Source organism: Hermetia illucens, chromosome 4, assembly GCF_905115235.1.
Source record: "Hermetia illucens chromosome 4, iHerIll2.2.curated.20191125, whole genome shotgun sequence".
Taxonomy (NCBI): domain Eukaryota; kingdom Metazoa; phylum Arthropoda; class Insecta; order Diptera; family Stratiomyidae; genus Hermetia; species Hermetia illucens.
In genome coordinates this window covers 23896297-23904299 of record NC_051852.1, presented here as the reverse complement: position 1 = coordinate 23904299, position 8003 = coordinate 23896297, and positions in this window count along the sequence as shown.

Below are 8003 nucleotides of genomic sequence, written 5' to 3'. Positions count from 1 at the left end.
TTCAGTGTTGGTTCTTATTTTCAATTTGGGCGTCAAAATCATTAAGGGTTACTTTAAGGTCTTTTTAGGCAGTAAGATTTTCAAAGTTCCCAAAGTGCCAGCCAACTTTAGAAGTTCTCTTTGGTCACCTCGTCCTTTCCATCTGTTGTGTGTATTGGAATCGCATACTCTTTCGTCGCTTGGTTTGAAGTCTACAAGTGGCTTAAAGGTTTTATGAATAATGAATGCGATTCCTGCTTTTAAAGATTGAGCACGATGATCCTGGATTTTAATATCTGTTTGTGTTTCTGCTTTCATTTATCTAATCTGTTTAAAGGCCCGTCCTTGGGTGTTTTCGGTCTTAGGACTCTCACACGATATTGCCGAGGTCTAGATCCAATGCATGGGGGCAAAATCTGGGTTCACCTTACTGTTCATGTCAGGGAAATTTCTGTCGTAGAAAATGCATAGTCTAAGCAAATTCGTCGGATAAGATATCGGCACATGCAATATGGATCTTGCATTGTCTAGCAAATGGTATATATTTGGATACTTATTTTTAAATAAGTGATGGTCACACAATGTTGTGGAAAATTTTGAGGTAAATTGGTAATACTAAGGCGCCAGAATACTTAAATCATTTTTACATATTTGGACAATGAGTCAAAAAATAGAGATCGGTTCTGCGGTTTTCCTGTAGTGAATAATTTATTAGATCACTCAAGCTGAGCCACATTATGTAAAAATTATTCTGATTTGGCGTGGTTAATAGCGCCTAACGCTACATTTTTTTTCTTTTGGTTTATTCTTTGATAGTGTATGCGTACATGGTAAGTTGACGTAATTCTCAGAATGGTTTCTCCACACAAAATGTCTTAGAAGATTGAAATTCGTTACTAGACTTTTAGGCAACGACGAATCGGTATTTTATGCTGATTAGGTGATTCACTTTTTGTTTAGATAGTTGGCTTGGAATGTAGATTAGTAGGGGAGACTGCTTGAATTGAATAGGTAAAGAAGTTGGCCCAATCAGCGCTTCGAAGCAGGATTCTTACGTGAAAACGTGATCCATTTGATTTGTCTTAGTAATGTTTTCAGGGCAATACATCAAATAAGTAGCAACGCTAAACTCCCTCAATAGAATGTCACCTAGCGTTAGATCGGACAGGTTCTAAATTATCTTTTGCAGCAACAGGTGCGTACTTTTATTTGCTTCGAATAATTTTTTTAAGCGAAGGGGACACCAGCCCTCTGATTTTATTGTGTGACAAATAGACAAATAGCCAATTGAATGTATAATTAAGTCACCTCGTTATTTTGTACGGGCGTATTCCCAAAACTAAAGTCTCCCAGTTTTCAGAAATAAAAAAAAATTATTTTTTTTAATTTCGATTAACAAATTGTTGAGTTTAGCAGGTATAAAGTCGACCAAATTACCCGTTTGGTTTACTGTCTGTCTGTTTAGGCGGCCTGGTCTGATTATGCTTCAGGTTAAAGTTGCATAATTCAAAGTTCTCACATGACCTCCTCGTGGTGGCCGCTGGAAACCGTCTTCGAACGGGCCAACAGTGTGTCGGGCCGGGCTGGGAACAGGCTCCTCCAACTGACGTGGATCTGCTTATCTGCTGATCATGTGTCAGGGGCAAGTACATCTGGTGGGGTAGTGGACCGAAGCAACAGCCCGGGGATCGTCCTCCCTGCACTGGAGAAGGTGTTAATAGGACTCCAAGCAAAGATGGAACAGCATACGCCGAGGACTGTGTGGCCAATGAGGAGCTTGGTCTCTAGTATGCGAACTGTGAATACCTTGGGCACCTTCAGTTTCAAATAAGACCCTTACTCTGGTGGCCGGGTCAGCCAGGGTGGACATTCTTCCCGGACTACTCGTGGGGAAAGACATAGACTCAATTTTAAAAATACAAAAAAAAAAAACGACGATAGAAGAAGAGGGGTGATGCCAGGCGCATCATCGGAGGACGAGCTGCTGGCATCCGGTGAAGGTGTGGACCAAGGTTCAGGTCAGGCTGTCGGAGATGGTCTTTGAGCATCTCCTGGACACCAAAGGCAAACACACGGGATTCATCCCCTGCTTTGATTCCTCTCAGGTGGCCCGTGGGTCCCACGTTATAGCTTCCGAGGATCAATTCTCTTAAAGCACAATGTCATCCCTTACGGCAAAATTCCCAGGAGACCGGTCGGTCGCATCTAGTTGCCGAAGATTCGCATGGATAAGGACAAACTCATCCAATTCCTGCGCTTTCAAAACCCCAGGATTCCCATGGACAACTGGGTTGTTATCAAGAAGGAGGAACCCAAGCCAAACAGCCAACCTTTTCTACTCCGTATAAACGAAGAGTGTCTGAAGGCACTGGAAAATATCGACTATAAAGTGCGGTTCGGAGTAAGGAACGCAAAGCTAAAAGTGTTCCGCCCTGGAAAACCGGCCGACGATTTAGTTCCAATCGACGCCGCCAAAGAGCTGTTGGAGGAGATGACAATCGGCGGTCCTACGAGGACTGGCGAACCCCACACGCAAGCAGATCATGCTGAAGGTAATGCGCCTCGGTTAATCTGCTTGTCTTCCCACTAGAGGAAGACATTGACAATGCACTAATACAGGAGCCCTGGGTCAGAGGCGACCGAACCATCAAAGGCTCCAAAGCAAATATTTTAATTTATTCCACAGCACGGGAGACGTTGATCAGGACAGACCTAGGGCATGTATTCTCGCGAGGAAGAGTATGCACGTTTTTCTGTGTCCGGACCTGAGTTCCAGCGACCTAGTCGTGGTCAAGCTGGAGCAGGCCGGGTCAGAGAAAGTGTATATTTCGTCGGCTTACATGGCTCACGACCGATCAGCTCCGTCAGAAGAACTGCAACATCTAACGAATGCCACAGCAATAGAGAAAGCCAACCTGTTGATAGGCTGCGAGGCAATTCAAGGCATACGCTTTCGGGCAGCTCGGAAATCAACGAGAGAGGTGAGTCATTCTTTGATTTTATTATCACTTCAAACCTATCGGTGTGTAACAGGGGCAGCACACCTACATTCCATTTCCTCTGCTCGGAAAAAGGTGACGGCTGGGAGGAGGTCCTTGATATCACCCTAATAACCGATAATGAGATTTTAAGGGTGGAGAACTGGAGAGTGTCTGTCCAGAGATCCTTCTCGGATCACAGTTGAATACTTTTCAGTCTAAATCTCGCCGCAGAGGTCTCCGAACCCTTCAGAGACCACAGGAGGATCGACTGGAGAAAGTTTGGTAAAGTAATTAAGAACAAACTCTCCGGCGCGCAAATTGGTAAGAATGGCACGACAGACGAACTGGAGTCAAAGGTCGGTGCTCTGGAAAAGGTATTCGATGCCGCCTTTAAAGTGTCGTGCCCTACAGCAGAAAGACATTGCCAACGTGGTGGAATGAAGATCTCTCCAGCCTCAAGAAGCATCGTTCGCCCTCTCGACAGCAAAAAGACACTGCCAAGGTGATGGAATGAAGATCTCTCCAGCCTCAAGAAGCATCGTCCGCCCTCTCGACATTGCATTTCTGGATTTAGAGAAGGCGTTTAACCGTGTGCTACACGAACTGGTATGCTCTACGACAACACTTAGTGCCAGAATAACTAATGCGCTGGGGTCTACTCACTTATGATCCGAAAAGTAAAGCTCGAAGTATAGCTAATGTATCAAAACCGCTTCGAATCTCTGTTGGGTTTCATCAAGGAAGCGCCCCCTCGCCACTCCTCTTCGTTCTTATTATGGACACTATCATACGGACATACAACGTCTGACGCCTTATACACTGCTTTATGATTATGATGTTTTTCTAGTGTCCAACAGCAAAAATGATCCCCAGCAACTTGTCTAAAAATGAAATGCTCACTTCATGCAAAACAGTCTCACATTGAATCTGAATAAAACTGAATTTTTTACGACCGATCCTCATGGAAAGCACGATCACTGTCAATAGTAGTGACCTAGCCAGAACTGAGTGATTTAAATACCTCTGATCAACGCTATCAGCCAATGAAGAACTGCGTTGTGAAATTGCTTCACGCATTAGCGCAACCTGAGTGGAATGGCGTTGCGCAATTGGTTTTCTTTGTGATCGACGTATTAACCAACATCTTAGATCTAAAATTTACCGCAGCGTCGTCCGGCCTGTCACTCTCTATGGTTCTGAGTGTTGACCGACTATAAAAGACAATGAACGATGTCTTGCAGTAACGGAGACGAAGATATCGCGTTGGATTAGTGTCGTGGCATGCTTAGGTGATATTGGAAATGGGGATATTTGCAAGCAAATGACAGAACAGTGCATCCGATCAACCCCGGGACAAAGGCTAAAGAAAAAGAAAATTTGGGCGGTGGGAGAAGTCGATTTTTTCACAAAAGTTCCAGCTGGAGTTAAAGTTGGCTGCAGGGGGCCTACGATAGATCTCTTCTTCTTCTCGAAAATTTTCCCTTTTTGTCCAGCGCCTTTGATGAATTGAGTTTCGGCATCATATGAAATGGAGTTAACTTATTATTTAGGGTGTGCATACCAAATTGAAGAGTTCTTTCTACTTTTCCGCCGAAGCAACAACTAAGGGATCTGGTATAGGATGCAGAATCAAGTGGACTCGACTTCTTGATAGGTTATGATGCGCATGACCAGCATATTTGTTGGGGCAAGTGTAATCCTAGAGAAGAGACGCTATTTGATTTTGCCGCTTCAACTGGTCTGAAGACCACGAATGTAACCGAACAATCTGCACTTCAAAGTTGTTAGAGTTGATTAGAAACTGGCGAGTGCTAGATGAAGTCTCACTCACAGATCAGCGTTTCTTAGAATTTAGTCTGACTGTTGAAGTCGAACAGTTTGTAATACAATGACGGAATCCTGGGAAAATGGATTGGACAAAGTTCAATGACTCCTTTGGCAACAAAGTAGAGCTCCTTTGGCAACAAAGTAGAGCGGGATTCCTGCGATACATAAAAGAATCCGGGATATTCCATTAGATGTAAGAATCACGTACAATTGACTACTAGGACCTGGGTGTTCAGGGGTTTTGCCTCTCTTCCATCTCATATACACACAGATACACGCTACTAAAAATTTCCTAAGGAATATTTAAGACGAAATTCGTCGTTTACGCAAATCATTGATCGAAAGTTGCATAGACTTGACTATGAGACCAATCAGATGTGACATGAGCTTCGAGGTGAGCATGAACACTGCCGCTTTAATTGACAACGAAAAGAGAAGCGAATCGATGAAAGATTTGCTTTTGGTGTAATATCTGCAATGGGTTGTCAATATATGTACTCATCAATTCAAGCTAGATTGCGCAGACATGTGATGTCAACTAGATCGAGCTCTATGGACCACCCAATCGATGTTGTTAGATCGAACAAATTGGAATCACCCACCAGGAAAACTCTGTGGCGTTGTATTGCGCGGTCGAGATAAAGAGGAAAAGAGAGCTGCAAAAAAGACGGCAGAATCAAAGTGGTTAATGAAAGCTATACTAAAGGGCTCAAAATGGGATATTGTATTATTTTCGATGGTGATGATAATATAATTTTTTTACAGGTACCAACGAAACAACCACGTTGGATTATTCTAAAGGGAAAGAAGGGTTTTATTTGGTGTCTTAATTCTAACGTGGTCATTTAGCTAAACTAGCTTAACTTTATTGATGTATTTATTACAACTGCTTGGCTTACCCAACCTTCTTCTTCGTAATTAACTTTACTTGTATATACTTCATACAAACCTCTGATAGGTAATCATTGGCTTTTCTATTGCAGTGTGTATTGAAGGCAGCATTTTCGGGGTGCAACCCCATTTTTCCCTGCTGTCGATCTGTAAGTCACCATCTGCGAAATCTGTCTTCTAGGGTAGCTATGGCCTAGTGTGATTTCCACATATTTGACCTCTCTTAATCTTTACACCTCCTTTTCACTCTGTCATGAAATCAAATGGCTCTCAGGTTATCAAGCTTGCGCGTCCTAGTGAATGGTATTATATTGGCCTTGGCTAGATTACTGCGCAGTCCCGCTTTCCCGCACCAGTTACTAATGATTCGCAGTCAAGTTAGGATTATGTCATGATGTATTCTCATATTTGCTTCTACAGATTAAAAGAATATCATCAGCGTAACCCTGGACCTGAATTCTAGTGTCTATTAGCTCCCCTAGGAGTTCATCAACTAACATGTTCCACATTAACAGTGATAATACCCTACGTTGACAATGCCTACTCTGCCATTTTGCCTATGCAAAAGAACACGGTGTTTCCCACTCCCTTGCTGATTAGGTCATCATGTATGTTTGTGTGCAATGTGTTATTGAATGCTCCTTCGATGTCCATAAACGCGCCCGGTGCTATTTTGTGTTATTTTTGTTTCTATGACATTGTTCTTACTCGATAACCGTGTTGACATGTATGTGGAGGATTGCGCATTAGAACGTTAGTTTCAATAGCGTTGTCTATGACCTTCTCTACCATACGAAGTAGGAATGATGCCACGCTGATTGTTCTGAAAAATGAAAGATGTCAGGCTGGTTGTTCTGACCGACTTAGGGCGAAAAGGAACCTCTTTACTCACTTTAAAAATTAAGATCAACCTTGCCCACCTCCATACTCTAGTCTGGCCAAGGCTATGTTGCCCCTACCACTCTCAGGAGAGATACTAAGATCGTTTCAAGGCCTCTCTGGAGTAGCGCTGGGTGAATTCAATCTACTCCGGGTGATTTTGGTGATTTAAAGACTCCCACTGCCCATCTTGCTTCAACTTCCCAGCACCTCTTTCGCTAGTTTCGAATTGACCTCCCCCCGCCCCCCGACCCTGTCTGTTTCTGGGGTTTCAGGCGGAGAGTAATTGCCCTCGGTCGTAGGGTAGAACCTTGAGAAATGAGTTTCGAGGAGCAAATGCACCTGGTTCTCTTCTCCTTCTCCTATTTCTTTAGCCTTTGTCACGTTCACAAGTGGGGTCGGCTCATCGGGATCGGATTCACCATTTAGTTCTATCAAATCCCGATCTGATGCAATCGCGAGGGTTTTAAGTCCCTATCCAGTGTATCAAGCTACCGTTCCCTTGTCCGGCTTTTTAGTCGCTTACCATCGACTTTGATGTTCACACAAACCTCCCAAAGAAATTCTCGTTAGCGCGAATTACGTGCATCGAAGGCGCCTCTCTCGCAGTTTTCCCACGATCGATCCAACCCCATATCGATCGCCGATACCCTCATTCCAGCTGTGATCAAAACATATCACGCCACTAGTCCAACGCAACATCGTCGTCTTCACTACCGCAAGACGCCGTTCATTGTCTTTTATAAACGGCCAACTCTCAGAACCATAGAGAGCGGCTGGAAGGGCATTGCGGTAAATTTTAGATTTGATACGTTCGTTGATACCCCGATTACAAAGAACACCAGTTGTGGAGCGCCATTCTACCCAGGTTGCGTTGATGCGTGAAGAAATTTCGTAACGCAGTTCTTCATTGGCTGATCACATTGTCCTGAGATATTTAAATCGCTCAATTCTGTGCAGGGCATTGTCGACAGTGATTGTGCCTATTTCATGGGGGTCGGTCGTTAAAAACTCAGTTTAATTCAGATTCAATCTAGGAGCTGCATAAGGCGATCATTCCATTTTTAGACAAGTTGCTCGAGATCATTTTAATATTAGATGCTAGAAAAACATCATCTGCATAAAGCAGTTTGTAGGGCGCTGGATGTTCGAAATCCCATGTGACGGTGTACATAACAAAAGCAAAGAGGAGTGGTGAGAGGGCGCTTCCTTGATGAATACCAACAGAGATACGAAGCGGTTTCGATACACCCACCACACTTCGAACTTTACTGTTTGGATCGTGGTAGAGTAATTTAACCCAGCGCTCAAGCTCTTCTGGTATTAAGTGTTTTCATAGTGCATACCAGATGAGTTCGTGTTGCACACGGTCAAACGCTTACTCCCGATCGAGAAATGCAATGTAAAGAGAAGATATTGTCTTATCTTTGGCCATAACTTTATATA